The 22,984-nt window shown below is 38.6% G+C and overlaps 1 protein-coding gene across 29 annotated transcripts in view; it reads left to right on the top strand.

The window, feature by feature from the left end:
- RAD51B (RAD51 paralog B) overlaps positions 1 to 22,984 on the top strand; it is a 738,822-nt gene that overhangs the window by 101,937 nt on the left and 613,901 nt on the right. For 3 of the 29 annotated variants that reach the window (XR_015134118.1, XR_015134114.1, XR_015134119.1), the window contains exons 8-9: positions 6,785 to 6,931; positions 7,783 to 9,059. The exons of 23 other annotated variants lie outside the window; for them this stretch is intronic. The gene's annotated coding sequence lies outside the window, so the exon portion shown is untranslated. Of the gene's footprint in view, positions 1 to 6,784; positions 6,934 to 7,782; positions 9,060 to 22,984 lie in introns of those variants that run through there. 3 more of the 29 variants (XR_015134120.1, XR_015134115.1, XR_015134117.1) reach the window with 2 other exon arrangements.

The raw sequence follows: 22,984 nt of genomic DNA, 5'->3' as shown, positions 1-22,984 counted from the left end.
GAGTATGCATGCATGGACATTTTTTTTTTTTTTAATGAAATAGAAAGGTAGTAGCAAATGAAAAAAGTTGTTAGATCGCAGTGGAATAAATAACTGAAGAAATTAATTCCTAAATCTTTAAATTTCATCAAGGTTAAAGATATTCCTTTAGTTCAAAGTCTTTGGTGTAAGTTCTTTGATAATACAAATTGACTTTTTTGGGACACAGGTTTAAGAGGATAGGAGATATGTATAGGAGATATGTATAGTTCTTCTTTCTTCCCTATCACCTCTCTTATCTTAACCTTTGCATATATTTTGCTAAAGAGAAGGTAGTTATAACTTACAGTTAGGGTTTCCCAATTAAGCTGTTACTTGTGATTCATATTAAAAAGCAGAGACATTACTTTGCCAACAAAGGTCTGTCTAGTCAGCCTTGACTAGACCATTGGTCATGTATGGATTTGAGAGCTGGACTGTGAAGAAAGCTGAGCACCAAAGAATTGATACGTTTAAACTGTGGTGTTGGAGAAGACTCTTGAGAGTTCCTTGGACTGCAAGGAGATCCAACCAGTCCATCCTAAAGGAGATCAGACCTGGGTCTTCACTGGAAGGACTGGTGTTGAAGCTGAAACTCCAATACTTGGGCCACCTCATGCGAAGAGTTGACTCATTGGAAAAGACCCTGATGCTGAGAGGGATTGGGGGCAGGAGGAGAAGGGGACGACAGAGGATGAGATGGCTGGATGGCATCACTGACTCGATGGAAATGAGTTTGGGTAAACTCCGGGAGTTGGTGATGGACAGGGAGACCTGGTGTGCTGCAATTCATGGGGTCGCAAAGAGTTGGACGCGACTGAGCAACTGAACTGAACTGAACTGTGGTTCTAGATAGATGAATCAAAAAGTAGAATTAGATTTCTTAATTTGATATATTTGTCTTTTATTTTTATCTAATAATTTTTGATCAAACAGTGATCTTTTAATTCTAACACTGTCACACATAATAATAGTACCTATCAAATAGGATATGGTGAAGATTATGGTGAAGGGTAGACTGAATAATAAATACGGTGTTTAGTGTAGTATCTGAGGTTTAATGAATACTTGTACAAGTATTAGCTATTGCTGTCTTCATCATTATCGTTATCATTAATAGTAATATGTATATTATATATCTCTATGACTGAGTACATAGCATAAAATCACCCCAAAATGTAAAGAAATGGGAAGGCTACGTTAGCTGGCCTCTTGTTTAGGGAAGCAGATTATCCCAGGAGTTGAGAGAGTTTCCTGTAAGGCATGCATATCTTTTATTCATGGGTTAATGGCAATATGGATAGCTTTTTTTAAAAAAATTATTTTTTTACTGAAGGATAATTGCTTTACAGAATTTTGCTATTTTCTGTCAAACCTCAACATGAATCAGCAATAGGTATACATATATCCTCTCCCTTTTGAACCTCACTCCCAGCTCCCTCCTCATCCCACCCCTCTAGGTTGATACAGAGCCCCTGTTTGAGTTTCCTGAGCTCTTTGGATGTAAGAAAAATAATGGCGTTAGATCAATTATAAACTCATGAGGGCAAGGACTGTGTTTTATTTGCCTGTATTCTTTTTGGTTTTGGCTGTGCCATGTGGCTTGGGATCTTATTTTCCCAACCAAGGGGTCTAATGTGGGCCCCCTGCAGTGGAATTGTGAAGTCCTAACCACTGGACCACCAGGGAAGGCCCTCTGCCTGTACCCTTAACTCTCCTTTCAGTGTCTGGCCCATGATCCGTGTTCCATTACTTGTTTTTATTTATTTATGTTTTCTTTGTTTTTCCTTCAGCTTCCAAAAATATTTGCTGTTTCCATATTCAGAATTCCTATGAAAGAGTTACATTAGTATTGTGACTTTTTGAATTATTGATTAAAATATGGATCTTTTTTGGAATGTTTTGCTTGAAGCAAATTACCTGTGAAACAAGACTCAATTCAACTTAAGAACATTCAGACTTAAGACTTTTTGTAGAAAGGCAAATATTTGGTCTTAACAAAGGAAAAAGAACTTTATCTTCATTTATGTGTGTGTCCGGCAATCACTAATGTTTAACAACACTTAAGTTACCTAGTGTACTGGTGTGTATATATCATAATGGAAAAATGTACTGCCTAAAGAACAATATCTTTAATAAGATATTTAAGAAACACCGTTTACTCTCCCATATTAGAGAACTTTAGACAGCCAAACAAATATTTATGATTATAGGAAACATGATATTTTTCAGAAATGAATACCAATCATAAGTATGGCTACTGTGACAAAATTAGGTAAAATAGTTAACATCTGTTAACTCATCTTTCTTTTGGAAATGTATTTAGATTAAATACTAAATTGGACATAAAAATTAGTATCCCTATTGCATAAAAGAACCCAGCTATATGCAGGCCCAGGGTACTTTGTTATAGTTTATAAGAACATTGTAGATATGACCCCTTTGAAAAATGGACTTTTATGAGGCTTGGTTGGTTCTTGAATTACTCAAGATTGAGCTCAAGTTAGGGGACATTTCACTTCTTTGGTCATTGAATTGTTTTCTCCCTATTTCTAGTAATAAACAACTCTGGATGCCTTCTGAGACAGAGTAGAAATAGTACATATCTCTAGTAACAGGAATCAGGGTCTGGAGATAAATGATACTCAACATACAGTGTTACAGTATCTTTGTTTTGGTAGGAGATTTGCTTACAGTATATGTAGTTGGTCACCTATGGTTTGGTATCCATTGAAATGTATTATTACTCATCTGGTCTGGAGTTGGGTGAGGTTTGTATTAACAATATCTACTTGTTGTCAGAGGGCTTCTGGTCTTTTTCTTTCTTCTGTGGTCATGTGCTATTATTAAGTGAAATTTTTATGAACATTTTTAGAAGAATAGAAATTGAAAAATTATTTGTTAACTAACTTCAGTCTTAAATGTAGCGTTCATTCCTCCCACCCCCCAAAAAATTATTGTCCTCTTAGATTAAAAGGTTTAGACGGTGGAGTAAGAATGATGAGTAATTTTGAAATTCAAAAGTTAGAACCTGTTTTCTCTTGATCATATAATCACTGCTGCTGAGTCACTTTGTCGTGTCCGACTCTGTGCGACCCCACAGACGGCAGCCCACCAGGCTCCTCCGTCCCTGGGATTCTCCAGGCAAGAACACTGGAGTGGGTTGCCATTTCCTTCTCCAATCCATGAAAGTGAAAAGTGAAAGTGAAGTCGCTCAGTCGTCTCCGACTCTTAGCAACCCCATGGACTGCAGCCTACCAGGCTTCTCCATCCATGGGAGTTTCCAGGCAAGAGTACTGGAGTGGGGTGCCATTGCCATATAATCACAGGAGTCACAAAAGAGTGGGCCTCATTATCAGTAGATGAGAGTTCAAGATTATCTGAATTTAAAGTTTTAAATTAGGGTCTTCCTTGGTGGGGCAGTGGATAGGAATCCACCTGCCAATGCAAGGGGGCACAGGTTCGACCCCTGGTCCAGGAAGATTCCACATGCCTTGGAGCAATTAAGCCTGGTAGCCGCAACTACTGAGCCTACGTGCCGCAACTACCGAAGCCCACTCTCGAGCCCGAGGGTAGCAACTCCTGAAGCCCGCTTGCCTGGATTCTGTGCTCTGCAACAAGAGAAGCCACCATAATGAGAAAACTGTGCACTGTGATGAAGAGTAACCCCTGCTCGCCACAACTAGAGAAAAGCTCATGTACCAATGAAGACCCAGTGCAGCCAAAAATAAAGAAATAAATACATTAAAAAAAAATAAATTTTACTTTAACCATAGTAATGTTATTAAAAGCCTTACTTAAATCACAGTTGACTTGATGCCACCATGTTGTCTTGGGAGGTAATGTCAGGTGGCTGGAGAGTTGCTTATAGTTAACCTTGAAGGTACCTCATTCTCCTGAGAACACTTTCTATAACTTAGTATTTATTTGCAAAATAAACCACATTTTCCCCTTGTCTTATTAAAATGATGGAATTATTTCTAGCATATGGAAACATTTCTGCACCTCATGTTCTTTTGAGCAGATAACCCCATGTGATTTACAAATGTTGATAAAAGCAATAGATATTTCCAAATGCTATTAGAATGATGCAACTAATATATAGATATTAAAAAATTTTCCTCATTGGGATAAATGAAAACTGCAATGAATAAAGTATTAGGTACTCTTTCTACTGTTTTAATTCCAGAATTACTTTAGTTATTGTTGCTACTTTAATTTTTGTTGCTACTGTAATATCAGTATCACCACAAAAGATTCAACACTCCTCTCAACAGGCAACTGAATATTGCCCACCAAAGGTAGAAAGTTCTCTTTGCTTCACTTACAGAGAAAATAGCTGGTAGTTAAAAAAAGGTGTCCAGACTCTTGAAAGTATCATTTTAAATTATCATTGTCAAAATACATGCCAGGTTAAGATTTTAAGCATGTAAAATCTGTGCATGGAAAAATGAATGAAATATTTCTATAATATATTAATGATGATCAGATATTAATATATGGGGAGAAGTAATAGTGAACCTGGTCCTGTATTCTGACTGTAAATGAGCAGAGTGCTCATAAAAAATAGTGACATATCACTGTAATAGGATGTATTCTAAACTCCTTCCTAAATGACATCTTGAAATTTTGCCCTGTCCAAAAACATTTTTTTTTTTTTTTTTTTGAGGAAGGACAGATGGGTTTAGCTGCTGTCTTCAAGGAAAAAGAAAAAGTGACATCATAACCTGTATTAAATTTCATGAGGTAAAGTAAAGATGGCCTCTGAAAAAATGATGAGGTAGAGAAGGAGCAGGAGAAGAAGGAAAGGATCTTTAAAAAAAAAAAATAGAAATAGTTGAAGATATTGGGGTGTCTAATATCATCAGGAACGGTGCGTGTAATGAGACTGTTGGCAGAGTGCAGCTTCAGAGTTCTCTGAGGATTCTAAAAGCAAAAATTGTTTTTTCAACACAAAGGAATCAGACATTCTTTGGCATCTTAAAATGAGTGTCTGCTACTACATCAGCTGTTTTGTGAGACTTCATTAATTCAATGCATATTCTAGATCCATCTACTGTAGGCTGCTATGCTGAGCACTTCAGAAAAAAACAAGATGTTATGATATTGTTTCTGTCTCAGAGAATTTATTATCCAGTAAGGTAGAGAACATCCATATACAAATATCTACAGCACAGAGCAGAACAAACATCTGAGAGGACTCTACTGACAAGACAGATCCCATCCTTTTGTCAAGATGAATGCTTCATGAGGGAGGACAAGTGAACTGGATGTTGTTTTGCTCCTTCCCCCCCGCACCCCCACCGGCTGTACCACGTGGCTTGTGGGATCTTAGTTCCCTGACCAGAGATCAAACCCTAGCCCCTTGCAGTGGAAGCACTCAGTCCTAACCACTGGGCTGCCAAGGAAGTCCCCTGGGGTTGTTCTTGTGTAGAATTTGGACAGTTTAAGATGGAATTGGGGTAGGAGTTAGGCTTTTGGCAAAGAAAGAAGCATGAGCAAACTGGAGCAGGGATGAAAATGGGGGGCATGTTTAGGGAACAGGGCAGAGCTGAGAGAGGGTGAAGTGCAGGTTTTATGGAAGAGAGTGGTGGGAGGCAAAATGGAAAGTAAAGCTTGAGGTCAGGCATGGAAGGTTTTAAAAAGTGAACTGAAGGATTTTGGTCTTGATTCTCTAGGCAGTGGGGAGTCCATGAAAGCTCTTCATCGGTGACAAGATAGGAGCTAATAGCTGTGCTTTAGAATACTTAAGTCGGAGAAGGCAATGGCACCCCACTCCAGTTCTCTTGCCTGGAAAATCCCATGGACGGAGGAGCCTGGTAGGCGGCAGTCCATGGGGTCGTTAAGAGTTGGACATGACTGAGCGACTTCTCTTTCACTTTTCGCTTTCATGCATTGGAGAAGGAAATGGCAACCCACTCCGGTATTCTTGCCTGGAGAATCCCAGGGACAGGGGAGCCTGGTGGGCTGCCGTCTATGGGGTTGCACAGAGTCGGACATGACTGGAGTGACTTAGCAGCAGAATACTTAACTGGAAGGATACACTGGAGTAGGGAGAAACTTTAGAACTAAGATTTAAAATCAAGAGGCCTGGAGAGGCCCATGTGAAAAATAATCAGGGCCTGACAGAAGCTGTGGCAGTGGAGAAGGTAAAAAAGGAGAAATATTTAGTGAGAATCAGCAGAACTGAACTGTGATTATGTGGGGTAAGTAAAAGAAAAGAGAATTCAAGGAAGATTTGCATCTGCCTCAGTTAGGGCAGTGGTGCTGCCGTCAACAGAAAGAGGAATGTTAGGCAGAGGAGCTGGTTTGGGAAATTAAAATTCGTTAAGGCAGTGGTTGAGGAGGAAAAAAGAAGATTCGTTAAATGCTTGAAATGAATGGGTAGGGGCACATAAGAATGGTAAGGAAGAAAAACAGGAAGACAAGAGAAGTTTAAAGATGAAGAAGCCTTAAGAAATACGTACCTTTGGGGATTCGAATAGAAAAAAGGGAAGAAGTTGGCAAGAATGGTCAAAGAGGGGATGAAGAGATAAGGACGCTGTGTTCTTCAAAGGCCCCTCTTTTAGGCTGTGTGACCCTGTTTTATGGCGGTCACTGAAGATTCTACTATCTGTGTGGTCCCTGCTATACTCCCTCAAAGACTTTTCACTGTCCAGTGAGTGGCCTTTCTACCAAAGAAAAACCCCCAAATTTCTGGGAAATTGGTTACAGTAACCCTCTAACTCAACTTAATTCCATTGTTCTTTTTATTTCAATATCACAGGAGCTGTTATGACTGATAATCAACGAAAGGGTACAAGGAATCAGAGGCTTACATTGCCAGTGCCAAGGTTACACAGCACTCCCGAGCTCACCTGATAGGTCAGATTCTGTGTGCGTATTTCCCCCACACATAGGAAGGAAGGAATCGGTGTGAGTCCGATGTTTCTTTTCCTGTATCTTATGAGTGAGGGAAGGGTGGTAGGCATTTTGTTGGTGTCCAGGCTGGCTCTCGTGTTCGTTCTCCAGATCAGTGTGTCACTTGGAAACCAAGAGATGAAAACATTTTAATGAGAGTTCAGTCAGTAGTATCATGATTAATACCACTTGGTTTAGTGGTTTTGAGTTCATGGATGGCCTTTGAAAAGATAGTTTTAGTAAAATAATATAGGTAGAAGAATCCACTAGTTATAGAATAAATACATTATCAAGAATGGACTTAACTATTGTAAACTACTCTTTCAGGACTTGAGAATAGAGAGGAATGGGAATAGATAGGAGCACTAGGATGAAAGGAAGATTTTTTTCCCCTTTCTCTCTCTCTCTGTTTTTAGTGGAAAAATGAACATGTTTGTAGGCAGAGGTAAGGGAGCCTTAGGAGAATGTACTGGGGAGGAGAGGGTTCATTACTGATTGACAGATATTGGAGGAGTCTGGAAAGAAGGAGAGCAAGAGTATGGGTTCAGGTATTGATGTTGGGAGGGAATATTTAGAGATCAGAGGAAAAAGGACGAAAGATGGATGAAGGTGGGGGAGCTCCATGGTGGAGAGCACGGGTGCTGGGGGACAATGTACCACATGACCTCAGACATCTCATTAAAGAAGGAAAATCCACTTGCCAGGGGTGAGGGGAAAGGAAAGAGGAGAAAAGATGTGGAGTAGCTGCTGTGAGAAATAGTTTAATTGTTGAGTTTCAGTGAGAATGCAATTGAGGATAGTTAATCTTATTTCTTGCTTTTCTTTAGTAAGATTTACGTGAGGTTTTTTTTTTTCACTTAAAAGGATAGAAGAAATTTCCATGAACGTCTGCGCTCAAAAATGTGAAGAATTTTGTTGTCAGCTAATTCATGCTGATGCACATATCTTGGATCCAGAAATATAGATGACGATGGTACTATTCCTGCTGATGGGTGGATCACAAAAAAGCAATATCCACTGAGGACCTGATGGTTCTTTCAAGTGTTAAAAGAAAACAGAATTTCTTCAGGGACTTGTTTTAGGAATGTAGCTTGGGATTTCGCCAAGCATATCTTCTCTGTCACTCAGTGCATGGTTTTGCATGACAGTGTCTGGCTCCTCTTGTTTCTGATTTCTTCTCTTTCATATGAAAGGTATTTCTCTAGGTTTGGAAATACTCCAAATCAAGATATGTAAAAGATGCTTGACTCAATCCAAGAAGACTGTAAATTTTCTGAATTTGTCATGATGAAAAAGGAAATATTACATATAGGTATTGGTGGTAGTTCAGAAAAGTGGGACAGTAAATTCTATGGGGCTAACATTCATTGTGTAACATTCATTGTGTATAATGAACTTGACAAACATCTGTAGAACAAAGCAGAATTGAACCATCTGAGAAGACTCCCAGATCCCAGCCTTTTTTTTTTTTGGTCAAGGGGAATGCTTCATGAAGGCGCAGTATATGAACTTGACGATATAGTACATTTAGAATTTGGATGATGAAGGTGAGTTTGGGGTAAGAGGCTTTTGACAAAGAATATAGTATAAGCAGAGATGAAACAGAGATGGAGATGTGGGACATGTTTAGGAAACTTCTTTCTTTCCCTAGTTCCTTTTCTGAAAGTAAATACTTGACTTAGCTGTTTGTGGAGGACATACAGTTCAGACAGTATAACATCTTTCTTTGTCTTGTTTTACTTTAATGGTGATTGTCTGATTTTTAGAATTACTTGCTATTTTTCAAGTGGAAAGAAAAAAGAAATGTCAAAGTCTTTAAGTTTTAGCAGTTGCTATCTTCATTTCAACTAAAGAGTGTTTTAAAATACGCCTACTATATATAAGATGTTGATGAACAAGATAAAATTCCTACCCTGAAAACATGTGCACCCTGTTAAGAGAAATTTTACCTTGGAAATTTTAATTATTTGAGCAAACTATGCTTTAATGTTCAATTTATTACACAACATAAGCAAACCAAATTGTGCATAATTTTGTATATTCCCATTGTGATTCTAGAGCTACATTGTTCAATATATTAACCACTAGCCACTTGTGGCTGTTAAAATGAATGAAAATTAAATAAAATTAAAATTAAGTCACACTGGTTCAATTCTAAGTGCTTTGCAGCCACATATGACTAGTATTTATTAGTATATACTGTACTGGAAAGCAAAGATACTGAACATTTTCACTGTTGCAGGAAGCTCTGTCCTGTTCTAGAGATCTAGAACAAATTTTAATTGTTTTGGTCAGGTGATTGGCTTAGTCATTCATCTCCTTGGTGATGCAGCCACAGTACTGAGCATTTTTTCTGTGCCAAGTCCAGCATCGTGTTAGAGAAGCCCCACAACAGCCCAGTGAAGATGAAGAAACTGAAGCTGAGCAAGGTCAAGTCACTTGCCCACATCACTTAGCTGAGAAAAGGCTGAGTCAGGATCTGTACCTAAGCCCCTCTGATGCCGTGTGTGTGTGTGTGTGTGTGTGTGCTCATTCAGTTGTGTCCGACTCGTTGCGACCCCATGGACTTTAGTCCGCCAGGCTCCTCTGTCCTTGGGATTTCCCAGGCAAGAATACTGGAATGGGTTGCTATTTCCTCCTCCAGGGGATCTTCCCAACCCAGGAACCGAACCTGCGTCTGTTGTGTCTCTCGCATTGGCAGGAGGATTCTTTACCCCTGTGCCACCTGGGAAGCCCCTCTATAAACCTTCATGAAATGCCTGCCATGTAGCAGGTGTTGTGCTAGAGCTAAGTAATAAAGAAAAGTCATGGTTTCTGTCCACATGGACTTTTCAGTCTGGTGGAGGAAAGAGATAAGTTAACAGGTGGATTACATAGGATATGATAAGTGCTTTCAGTTGGTAAAGAATCTGCATTGCAGGAGATCCTGGTTCGATTCCTGGGTGAGAAGATCCACGGGAGAAAGGATAGGCTACCCACTCCCATATTCTTGGGCTTCCCTTATGGCTCAGCTGGTAAAGAATCTGCCTGCCATGTGGGAGACCTGGGTTTGATTCCCTGGGTTGGGAAGATCCCCTGGAGGAGGGAAAGGTTACCCATTCCAGTGTTCTGGCCTGGAAAATTCCATGGACTGTATAGTCCATGGAGTTGCAAAGAGTCAGACACAATGGAGCGACTTTCACTCACCATGGGAAAAGAAATCCAATAGGCTATGAACAATATATAAGGAAAACTACAGAAGCAATGCTCAAGATTTACCTCTGAGGAAAGGTCAATAGATACTGGCTTGTGTAAGCTGGAGAGAGTGGTGAAAAGATGATCCTGGCAGTGTAAAACACCTAGGATGTAAAACAACACAGCAAATTGGAGGGACTGAAAGATGTTCACTCTGACTGGGGCCAAATAATCTCTAAGATCTCATAATTCTTTCTTTTTATGATATATTTACATTATTTTAAAAAACAGGCTGAAGTTGAACAGTTTTGTGAAGACCTACAAGACCTTCTAGAACTAACACCCAAAAAAGATGTCCTTTTCATTATAGGGGGCTAGAATGCAAAAGTAGGAAGTCAAGAAATATCTGGAGTAACAGACAAATTTGGCCTTAGAGTACAGAATGAAGCAGAGAAAAGGCTAATAGCGTTTTGCCAAGAGAACACACTGGTCATAGCAAACTGTCTCTTCCAGTAGCACAAGAGAAGACTCTACACATGGACATCACCAGATGGTCAATACCAAAATCAGATTGATTATATTCTTTGTAGCCTAAGATGGAGAAGCTCTATACAGTCAACAAAATCAAGACCAGACTGTGGCTCAGATCATGAACTTGTTATTGCCAAATTCAGACTTAAATTGAAGAAAGTAGGGAAAACCACTACACCATTCAGGTATGACCTAAATCAAATCCCTTACGATTATACAGTGGAAGTGAGAAATAGATTCAAGGGATTAGATCTGATAGAGTGCCTGAAGAACTATGGATGGAAGTTTGTGACATTGTACAGGAGGCAGTGATAAAGACCATCCCCAAGAAAAAGAAATTCAAAAAGGCAAAATGGTTGTCTGAGTAGGCCTTACAAATGGCTATGAAAAGAAGAGAAGTGAAAGGGAAAGGAGAAAAGGAAAGATATACCCATCTGAATGCAGAGTTCCAAAGAATAGCAAGGGGAGATTAGAAAGACTTCCTTAGTGATCAGTACAAAGAAACAGAGGAAAACAATAGAATGGGAAAGACTAGAGATCTCTTCAAGAAAATTAGAGATACCAAGGGAACATATCATGCAAAGATGGGCTCGATAAAGGACAGAAATGGTATGGACCTAACAGAAACAGATGATATTAAGAAGAAGTGACAAGAATACACAGAAGAACTGTACAAAAAAGATCTTCCTGACCCAGATAATCACGATGGTGTGATCACTCACCTAGAGCCAGACATCCTGGAATGTGAAGTCGAGTGGGCCTTAGGAAGCATCACTACGAACAGAGCTAGTGGAGGTGATGGAATTCCAGTTGAGCTATTTCAGATCCTAAAAGATGCTCTGTTAATGTGCTACACTCAATATGCCACCAAATTTGGAAAGCTCAGCAGTGGCCACAGGGCTGGAAAAGGTCAGTTTTCATTCCAATCCCAAAGAAAGGCAATGCCAAAGAATACTCAAACTACCATACAACTGCACTCATCTCTTATGCTAGTAATGCTCAAAATTCTCCAAACCAGGCTTCAACAGTACATAAACTGTGAACTTCCAGTTGTTCAAGCTGGATTTAGAAAAAGCAGAGAGGAACAAGAGATCAAATTGCCAACATCTGTTGGATCATCGAAAAAGCAAGAGAGTTCCAGAAAAATATTTACTTCTGCTTTATTGACTACGCCTAAGCATTTGTGTGGATCACAGCAAACTGTGGAAAATTCTGAAAGAGATGGGAATCCCAGACCACCTGACATGCCTCCTGAGAAATCTGTATGCAGGTCAGGAAACAACAGTTAGAACTGGACATGGAACAACAGCCTGGTTCCAAATCGGGAAAGGAGTACGTCAAAGTTGTATATTGTCACTCTGCTTATTTAACTTATATGCAGAGTACATTATACAAAATGCCGGGCTGTATGAAGCACAAGCTGGAATAAAGATAGCTGGGAGAAATATCAATAACCTCAGATATTCAGATGACACCACCCTTATGGCAGAAAGTGAAGAACTGAAGAGCCTCTTAATGAAAGTGAAAGAGGAGAGGGAAAAAGTTGGCTTAAAGCTCAACATTCAGAAAACTAAGATCATGGCATCTGGTTCCATCACTTCATGGCAAATAGATGGGGAAACAATGGAAACAGTGACAGCCTGTATTTTTTGGGGCTCCAAAATCACTGCAGATGGTGACTGCAGCTGTGAAATTAAAAGACGCTTGCTCCTTGGAAGAAAAGTTATGACCAACCTAGACAGCATATTAAAAAGCAGAGACATTACTTTGCCAACAAAGGTCCGACTAGTCAAGGCTATGGTTTTTCCAGTGGTCATGTATGGATGTGAGAGTTGTGAAGCTCTGTGCTTCTGAGCTTTCTGTGAAGAAAGCTGAGCACCAAAGAATTGATGCTTTCGAACGGTGGTGTTGGAGAAGACTCTTGAGTGTCCCTTGGACTGCAAGGAATCCAACCAGTCCATCCTAAAGGAAATCAGTCTTGAATCATTGGAAGGACTGATGCTATAGCTGAAACTCCAGTACTTTGGCCACCTGATGCAAAGAACTAACTCATTGGAAAAGAGCCTGATTCTGGGAAAGATTGAAAGCGGGAGGAGAAGGGGATGACAGAGGATAAGATGGTTGGGTGGCATCGCCAACTCCATGGACATGAGTTTAAATAGGCTCTGGGAATTGGTGATGGACAGGGAAGCCTGGCATGCTGCAGTCCATGAGGCTGCAAAGTTGTACACGACTGAGTGACTGAACTGAACTGAAAAAACAGGCTCCTTCCTTTTCTGAAAAGAAAAAAAAAAGTCCCTGGGTCTCTCCCACTGTTTGGGGAGCTTCTTATACCTATCTTACCTTTGTAGATCCTGCAGTTACAGGAAGACAAGAGGTAAAAAGAAATTGGAGAAGAGAAGAAAGAAAGAGAGAAAGATGGCCAGAACAAGCTGCAGAGAAATAGGACAGGTGATATTTGATGGGGAATGTCAGTGCCATTTATAATACTCAGATTCCCTGTCTCTCATCAAAAGTTCAGATCAACCATTTCAAAAGGTCATGTCTTTGTATCATGAAATGTATTTATGTGAGAATATTTTTGATAAGGTATCTAAAAACTGAACTGCTATAGTGATTCATTTCATTAGAATCATAATAGAATTTTCTTTGTTCTATCGTCATGTCTGTGCACTTACAGTATATTCCACCTGGCAGAAATTTAAATGCTATTATTTTATTTTTATAGGGCAATAAGTAGTCACTGTAAAACTGTAAGATTGAAACATAAGGAGTCAGAGATGGATTAAAGTCAGGACACAATGAATTGTATCTTTACTCACCAATTCTAGAGATTATTCCATGTATTATACAAAATACATTACACATAATAAATCTCTCACATTTTGTAAATATTTAGTCGTTGTTGATTTATTTCTGCCTTGGCAGCCATCATGTCTCTGTTCTGCGTTGTGAAAGTCTGTTTATATGTCTGTGTCGACATCATCTGCGCTAGGGTGGAGGCTTCTGGAAGGCAGGGATGATGTCTATTTGCTTTGCATAATGCTTAGCATATAGCTCTGTACATGGAGCTTTATTTTTGTTTGATGAGGATGATTTTCTTTATGTATTTCTTTTCTTTCCTGTCTTCAGATTGGCCACATCTTCTGATAACAATGACTCCAGTAGAACACAGAGATGAAATTAACTGTTGAATGCCTACTCAGGCCGGGCAGCCCAGTGTCTCTTGCAGCTATATGAGGTCTTACACCACCAAAAAGAGGCACCCTCTTGAAAAAAAATGAAAAATACAGAGAAGCCACCCACGTTGGTTTTCATGAAGGAAAAATTTGGTGTCTAGTTTTACCACCAGTGCTTGTCAAATAAACTTGGTCTGAAATCAAGGCTGAATACAGTAAACAGAAAATTCAGATAAAAGCTAAGTGGGGGAAAAAAAATCCTCTTTATTTCCATCCCTATTCTTTCTGGGCATGGGCTTCTGGAATAGTGTTGGGGGTTCAATGTAAGTTTGATCAAATGGAGCTGGAGCCAAGTAAGAACTCAGTATTTTTTGAAGATCTTCCAACTCTTTGTTTTAGTAAAAACAAATTTTACTACTGTATCCTCCTTTAGATTATCCATCTTTTAAAACTGGCATCACTAAATTATAAATCTGGGTATCTAAAGTCATTGTGTGGACACAATTATTAAGTTTAGTTTTGTTAGAATATTCCAAACACTAAAAAGAAACATCCTAGACTCTTAAGGTACCTTTAAACATTTCCTTAAAAACTCTCTCTTCTCCTTTACCTTGCCTTTTCTGCTCTTTCTCTAGATTTATCATGAGTTTTTCTATTGAATTTCAGAGAACTTTTAGGGGTTACTTGTTACAACTTTTGTTATAGTCAGTTTTTTATGTAACCTTTTTTGTATTAACCTATTATAAGTGACATTTCTTTTGTATGATTTCTAGATTCTTCATTTTTATTTTTTTTTCTATATTTTATTGAGGTCTGTATGTGTAACATAACAAATCTTATTATAAGGGGAATCAATATTCAGTTCAGTTCAGTTGCTCAGTCGTGTCCGACTCTTTGCGACCCCATGAATCACAGCACGCCAGGCCTCCCTGTCCATCACCAACTCCTGGAGTTCACTCAAACTCACGTCCATAAATCACATTTGTTTTGTTAGTTATCAGTGAAGGTTCTTATTTTCTTCAGTGCAACATTTCAGAGGAACCTATATCTTGGCTTTTGTTTCAGGACCCTGTCTCAGGGATTTTAGTAATTTGAACGCATCAGAGTATAGGTTTATCAATATATACACAATATACCTAAGAGGAAATATATTTAAGAGAAATATATTTTTGAGAACACTGGATGGTGCCTGGACATATTAATCAACAATTTCCCAGAATTTAAAAGGAATTTCTTTATTCAGATACAGTTTGATAAGAGAAATTCTCTAAGGTCCTTATTTCCTTAACCTCTGAAACAGAAGAACGAGATCAGTCAGGAAAAAAGGAGAAGTTTTCTTTCACACATGCTCTGTATCTCTGTCTCAGACAGATGGGGTGCTGGTGATTAGAATAGCAACACGGCTTACTTTGCTATTTTTTCAAAGCTACTTACTACTACTACTCATAGCTTGAGGAAGAACTTTATTCTTGGAAAGTTATGTATTTTGGATCATTGACATAAAGATGGTTAGTGCTTAGCTGGATACTTAAAACTTAGAGCTAGCTTAAATTATAGTTATATAAGCTCTATATCTGTTAGTGCCTATCAATATCTGTGTACGAGTAACAGTATTCAAAAAAATTTAGGAAGTTTAGGTAGGCAAAAAGAAAAAAGTCACTGACTACAGCAGAAAGCTATTAAAATTCTGTTGTTAGCCTTTTGGACTTTATAGTACATGTATATACACACATAAATCAAACACAATATACATAATTAAAATAATACACTTTAAAATACACTCATATTGATGAAAAGTGAGATTGTAGAGCTATGGAAACAAATTATGGACTAGAACAACACCATTAAAAAACTAGTAAGTGGTGGAGAACCAATAAGGAATAGAATAGAGATGGCTGAAAATTTAATGGGTTGGAGCAAAAGCTTGACACAATCACTGTGAAAACAGGGGTAAAGATGAAAGCATATTGGTTAACAGTGAAAGATAACGACACAAGGCGAGTCAAGGAAAAGATTACTGGTGTCTGTGAGGAAGAGGAGTCAAACAAATGGAACTAAAAAGGTATTCAGAGAATTGAAACAGCGAAACTTAACTGAAATGAAGAGCTGAATCTGCAGGTTAAACATACACACCAAATACTGAAATTGGTAAAGGAGAATCAGTATCAACTCATATCCTGGTTGTGTCTGAAGAGAGACTTCTTCAGTCATCACACAAAAGCAAAAGTCATCTGCAAGGGAGAAGATGAGTGGTCTGAGACTTCTCCACAACAAAGTGTAATACTACAGAAGCTGTGTCAACAAAGTTCAGATACAGGGAAATATGACCAAGAATATTGTATCTAGACAAGTTATTAATTAAGGTAGCAGGCATGTAATCCTCAAATGTGAAAGAACCCTGAGAATACAGTATCTGTGAGATCCCTGGAAAACTTGTTAAAATTTAGCCAACCAAGAGATGAATCAAAACAAAACTGGTTTTGAATATTAAAAACATTTATGTATGTCTCAGATTTAGAAACTGTGGTAACAGGATGTGAAAATTATACACCGTAGCAAAGTAAAACAAATATTGGGAGGTGGGTGGAAGGGAAATGGAAATTATTAATCTCTTTATCTTTCATAGCAACAATTCAGTCAATATAGTCTAAAATTTAAAGTAGTTTTAAAGTAATATTAATCTCTCTGATTTTTTATAATTTTTCTTAAACATGGATTTTTATAATTAATATTTTTTGAGTGAAGAAGCAATTATCTAAGGTTTAAAATTGCTTCAGTTTCGTTTTAACTTCTGTTACTTTCAAGTAAAATTAGCATTGATACATTTTTATTATTTTTAAAAGTGAGTATACTCTTATTTTTTAGAAGTAAGTATACACTTATTTTTACAACTGAGTATACTCATCCTAGAAATTATAAATTTATTTTTGTTTATACTTCTATCTGTATATGTGAGTAGCTGTCTGGAGTGATATTCACGAAATCTTAATACTGAATATTTCTCAATGGTGAGATTTTGGATCATTTGTTGAATTTTTCATTGTTTACTTTGTATTATGTGAATATTGATAGACTATTTAGTGAAAATGATACAATGAATCTATTATCCTGAAAAATGGATTTATATTTATATATAGTTTCTCAGATATAGAATTTACTATCCTCATTTACTTTGCCAACAAAGGTCTGTCTAGTCAAAGCTATGGTTTTTCCAGTAGTCATGTATGGATGTGAGAGGTGGACCATAAAGAAAGCTGAGAACTGAAGAACTGATGTTTTTGAACTGTGGTGTTGGAGAAGACTCTTGAGAGTCCCTTGGACTGCAAGGAGATCAAACCAGTCCATCCTAAAGGAGATCAGTCCTGAATGTTCATTGGAAGGACTGATGCTAAAGCTGAAACTACAATACTTAGGCCAAGAAGTGACTGATTGGAACTAACTGGGAAAGATTGAAGGCAGGAAGAGAAGGGGATGACAGAGGATGAGATGGTTGGATAACATCACCGACTCGATGGACGTGAATTTGAGCAAGCTCCGGGAGTTGGTGATGGACAGGGAAGCCTGGCATGCTGCAGTCCATGGGGTTGCAAAGAGTCAGACAGGACTGAGCGACTGAACTGAGCTGATCCTCCTTTAAAAAAATTTTATTATGACCCTTTTCCTCTCGCCATGATATTTAACAGCTCACAGTGTTTTATGGATATGTTACACTTCTTCCAATCTTGATCTCAGTTTCTTCATCTGTAATTTCAGAGTTGGATTAGGTTAGTAGTTTGCAGTCTTTTTCTTTAAACAGTAGAAACTTTCCAATAAATAAAACAATTTATAACTCTTGGAATATAGTTTCAAAGCTGTACAGATTAGGTAATTTCTGAGATTTATTCCATTTTACCAGAAAAGTGTTTTTCTTAGGATTTTTTTTTTGAGTGACTGCTTACTGTGTGTTAAAAAAAGAAAAATCAAGTAATAGCCATAATCTTAGGAATCAGAATTTTAAGGTGAAAGGGAAGAGCCTTTAAAAACCGTCTCATCTATTTCCCCTAACTTTTAGATATAAAGAAACCAAATTTAAAGTTGCTTAACTAATGTGAAATGTATGGGACTTCAGCCCAGATCTTCTGACTTTCTATGCTGTTCTTTCCTCTACAGTACATGTGAATATATATATATGTATATTTTAAATGATGGGCAGGAGAGATACAATTTTATCTTAACCTATTTCACATGTAGACTAACTTGTAAATGTGAGGAAATGCACTTAATTTATAGTGTATTTATTTTTTTCCTCGTGAAGAAAGATCTGCAGGGCAGGCATTTATCGAACTCCTAAGTTCCAGAAGTTAGGAAAGTGAGTGGGATTTTGGTGAGGAAGAAAGCATTTACTTGTCAAAGATTTGGAATTTACTGTGGTTGCTGAGATTAAAATAAAACTAAAACTTGACTTGGCAGAGGATTAAAAACAAAGCGGCTCCAAAGTGTGTGCACATTATGGAGAAGATGCCCTTCTTCCTTCAGGCGTCCAAGGGGGAAGGGAGTATTGTTTCTTTGTGTTGCCGGAGTTGATTTATTTAGTTATGATTTCAGCATGCCTAGGAGGCAAACCCCAGAAAACATTGCACAACATTAACCGGAACAAATGTGTTTTTTTCCCCCTATATCCCCCTTCTTAAGGTTTTCCAAATAAAACAGCACTGGTTTTTGTTTTTGTTTTTTCAGACTGTTTAGCTGGTTGTGATTATGTTTGACTGTTGGGTGTGGCAGGTTTTAGAATCTTAAGTGGTACTACAGGTTCCTGAACAAGAAAGAGAATTAAAGGTGAGGTGACTTGATTATTGGAATGTGTAGAATGTAAAGTCTAAGAGGTATTATGGTCTGCCGCAGGCTGCTCTTAGTAATAGGCCTTCTTGTTAAAAGCCCTATTATTATTGGAAATTTATTTTGGAAACGACTATAGACGAAATTTGACAAGAAAGTGAAACAAACCACCTTGTCTCATATTTCCTTTCCACACCAGGCACTTTGAAGAGCTATCTTAAATATTGTCAAGCCTCAATTATCCTGGGATAGGTTAGCGTTAGCACCATCCTCACATCCTCACAAACTTAAATTAAACACACACGGTGTTGCATTGTGTGCAACAGCACAGAGACAGTTAGCAAACAAGATCCTTATCCTTTTGGAGCTTGCTGAAAGTTGATAGCTTCGTGTGTAGTTCACCAAATCCCCATCTCGTTTTCCCACACGCTGTCTCTAAAGCCGCCTCCCTTCCTGTATTCTCTCTCTTCTTTAATAGCTCTCCGTCCTCTCAGCTGGAAACCTCACGTCCATCTTGAGTCCTTATGTTCTCTTAGGTTTCCCAGCCAGTCGATCTACAAGTCCTGTCTCTTCTGTCTCCAGAATTGCTTTTGAATATGTTTCCTCTCCTCCATTCTCATAGCCATAGGCCTTGTTTAGGCCCTTTTCATCTTTCACTTCTTAGGAGAGATGCTTGTCTGCTTTCAGGCTTTCCGTTTTACAATCCATCCTCCATACTGCTGTCAAACCTTTCTTTAAAGACAGATCCAATCATATCATCTTCTGGCTTAAAAACCTTTGATGGGCCCCCATTGCCTTCAAGGGGATAAAGTCTAAACTCCTTAGCTAGTCATGCAAGGGTTTCATAGTCTGGCCCCAATGTGCTTATTCTCGCCTCATTTTCTGCCACATTTCCGTCTCCCTCCACCTCTTGTTCCACCAGCTTCCTCATGGTTTCCTGAGTTCACCCTTTCCTCGTACTTTTATCATACTGTTCCTTGCTCTCTACTCACAGAATGCTTTTTCTTGATTGCCATGATCCCCAAGCCCAAGCCTGGTTCAGTTCAATTCAGTTCAGTCGCTCAGTCGTGTCCGACTCTTTGCGACCCCATGAATCGCAGCACGCCAGGCCTCCCTGTCCATCACCAACTCCCGGAGTTCACCCAGACTCACGTCCATCGAGTCAGTGATGCCTTCAACCATCTCATCCTCTGTCGTCCCCTTCTCCTCCCGCCCCCAATCCCTCCCAGCATCAGAGTCTTTTCCAATGAGTCAACTCTTCGCATGAGGTGGCCAAAGTACTGGAGTTTAAGCTTCAGCATCATTCCTTCCAAAGAAATCCCAGGGCTGGTCTCCTTCAGAATGGACTGGTTGGATCTCCTTGCAGTCCAAGGGACTCTCAAGAGTCTTCTCCAACACCACAGTTCAAAAGCATCGATTCTTCGGCACTCAGCCTTCTTCACAGTCCAACTCTCACATCCATACGTGACCACAGGAAAAACCATAGTCTTGACTAGACAGACCTTTGTTGGCAAAGTAATGTCTCTGCTTTTAAATGATGACTATTTTCAGTTTGGTGTCTGTCCTTCCAAGCAAGCCTTTTTATATGCGTTGACTTAGAGATAGATGCAGGGGTTGATAAATAGGTTTATGAAAGACACATAGTGTTTTGTATGTGGGTGTTTGTGTGTGCTTTTCCCACAAAAACTATTGTATGTATTGCCTTGCATTGGTCAAACTTCCTTTTTAGATTCTACAATTGATATTGGAGATCTTTTCATATTATCACATACAGATGATGATTTATAACCTTTTTTTCAGTTCCTCCCACATGGTATCACCTTTAGGACTAGCTTTACTTTTCCTCTTTTCCTGTATTCTCATATGTACAATTAGAAGGTAAAAGAGAAAACAGTTATAGCAAGCAAGTATAGATTCTGATGCCAATTAAATAAGGAAGTGAAAGTGAAGTCGCTCAGTCGTGTCCAACTCTTTGCGACCCGTAGACTGCAGCCTACCAAGATCCTCTGTCCATGGGATTCGCCAGTCAAGAGCACTGGAGTGGGGTGCCATCGCCTTCTCCGATTAAATAAGGAAGAAGCTTGCAATTGCTGGCTGGGGGAAGGAATGTTTTCCTTAAAAGTTAGACTGTCTTAGAAACACTGTTGGACGCAGTTCAAAGGATATCACTGACATTAACACCCTCTCCCCTCCCCTTCCCCTACTGCGTTTCCCCAAATGTTGCTGGAAACTAAATGTAACCAGGGCTCTTTGTGTTATGTGTACATCTGGCTTTCCCTTTTCCATATGCTCAAGTCCTCCCTCCTCAATTGCTTCTGTTTAGCACTTAATTTAAATTCCCAAATTAATCCAAGAAACAAATTTGAAACCTGTGAATTGAGGGGGTTTGATGATTTTTTTAGGTCTTTTAGAGCTCTGAAAAGCCAAAGTGAAAGTCGCTCAGTTGCGTTCACCTCTTTGCAACCCCATGGACTGTATAGTCCATGGAATTCTCCAGGCCAGAATTCTGGAATGGGTAGCCATTTCCTTTTCCAGGGGGTCTTCTCAACCCAGGGATCAAACCAAGGTCTCCTGCACTGCAGGCGATTCTTTACCAGCTGAGCCACTAGGGAAGCTCTTTAGAGTTCTAGGATTCTTTTAAATACTTAGTAGACAGTTTTATTTCAGAGAATTTATTCTAATAAAATGTTTAAGTTGTTTGTTTAAGTTGTAGTTAAGGGCCCAAGAGTGGGCTCTTGTCTAACATTCTGAAACAAATTGTCGGAGGAGACAATTATTGGGAGACTTTATTGGGAAGGGGTGCCCAGGCAGAGAGCAGGACGGTAAGGGAACCTAGGAGGACTACCCTGCCATGTGACTTGCAGTCTCTGGTTTTCTGGTGATGGGGTTAGTTTCCTGGTTGTCTTTGGTCACTCAGGGTCCTTCCTGGTGGCTCACACATTGCTCAGCCAAGTTGGATGCCAATGAGAAGGATTCTGGGAAGTGGTAGGACACATGGGGTCTCCTTTTGACCTTTCCTGAATTCTTCAGGTTGCTGGTGGCTTGTTTTGTGTTCCTTGCCAGGACTTCCTGTTGTAAAATAACGCATGCAAATAGTTACCACCGTGCCTGGCCAGGGTGAGTGGTTTCAATCAAAGTTTCCTCTAACATTAGGCTAAGGAAAAGTTTTCTATGTTAGAAATAAAAATACTGAAAACTATAATAAAAGTAAGGTTTGTAACATTGTAGGATCTGATCTGATCTATACAATTCTCTCCAGCTCTAACGTTTGAAGATATTTACTGCCTTTGACAAATAATTAGTGACACACGTTTTAGTTTTTTTTTTGGTTATATATTTGTTGAAATTTTCTCCATGAGTTCTGTCCTTTAGATAACCTTGGAATAGAAAGTCATATATAAAATTTTCCACTTTATTTGAATTCTAATCCTTTTTGTGGAGTTATTATGTCAGGTTCTGTTTCTAAATTCCATTTCTCACTTTCTTGTGATTGGTTGTTTTTTATGATAAAAACCTGTTAAAAAAACTCTTAACCTCCTTGAAAAATATCTGTTGCTCTTTCAGTTGATGCAAACACCAGTAAACTTCCTCTTTAAAGAAAAAAAGCAATTGCAGTTGAAAGGAGATATATATTTGAGGAAGAGTGTAAAGAAATGCATACTTTTCTCATTGTACTTCTTTCCAAATTTTTGTCACCCCAGAGGGTGTGAGAATTCTCTCGAAGCTTCAGGTCTGACTGGTGAACAGAGCTGACACTTGATCGTGTGAAGTCCAGTGGTGTTTGGTTGTGTACTTTCTGCATCTGGAGACGATTCTGTTATGTGAAAAATTAAGATTACAATTTTTAAAGTATATATTTCACAATCAGAGTATTTATAAACACATATGAAACTTGTTCTACATGTAACTTATGCTGAAATGAAATGGTAATGTTTATAACTCAGTAGGTAAACTACTCTGGAATGTTTCAGACCCGTCTCAGCTGACATTTTGAACTAATAACATAAGAAAGAGTTTGTTTCCTTATTCAGCAGTTTCATATGCATTTAAAAAGGTAGCTGATGTCTAGTTGGTTCCAAATTCAAGTTTGCTATACTTATGCCACTAGAACATGTTTTTTCTTCTGTTTGTAGACATAGTGGTGTTGGTCTTGGAATATGGATTTGCAGGTTAAAAAAAAAAAGATTATTTGATTCTTCTTGAGCTTTAGAATTCAAATCAGTCAAGTAACCAAGAAGCACAATTAGGATACTGTTGACATGCTTTATATTTGTTGCTTTTTCTTTCTTTGTCTGCAAACTTATACTGAACTGTGGTTTTGTACTTAAACATTAGAGAAAACTTGGAAAATGGAGAGAGGAAAATGA

The sequence above is a fragment of the Bos grunniens genome, chromosome 10 (genome assembly GCF_055505025.1).
Source record: "Bos grunniens cultivar Pamir isolate PY7600 chromosome 10, Bosgru_T2T1.0, whole genome shotgun sequence".
Lineage (NCBI taxonomy): Eukaryota > Metazoa > Chordata > Mammalia > Artiodactyla > Bovidae > Bos > Bos grunniens.
This window is presented reverse-complemented; position numbering and strand designations above follow the sequence as displayed.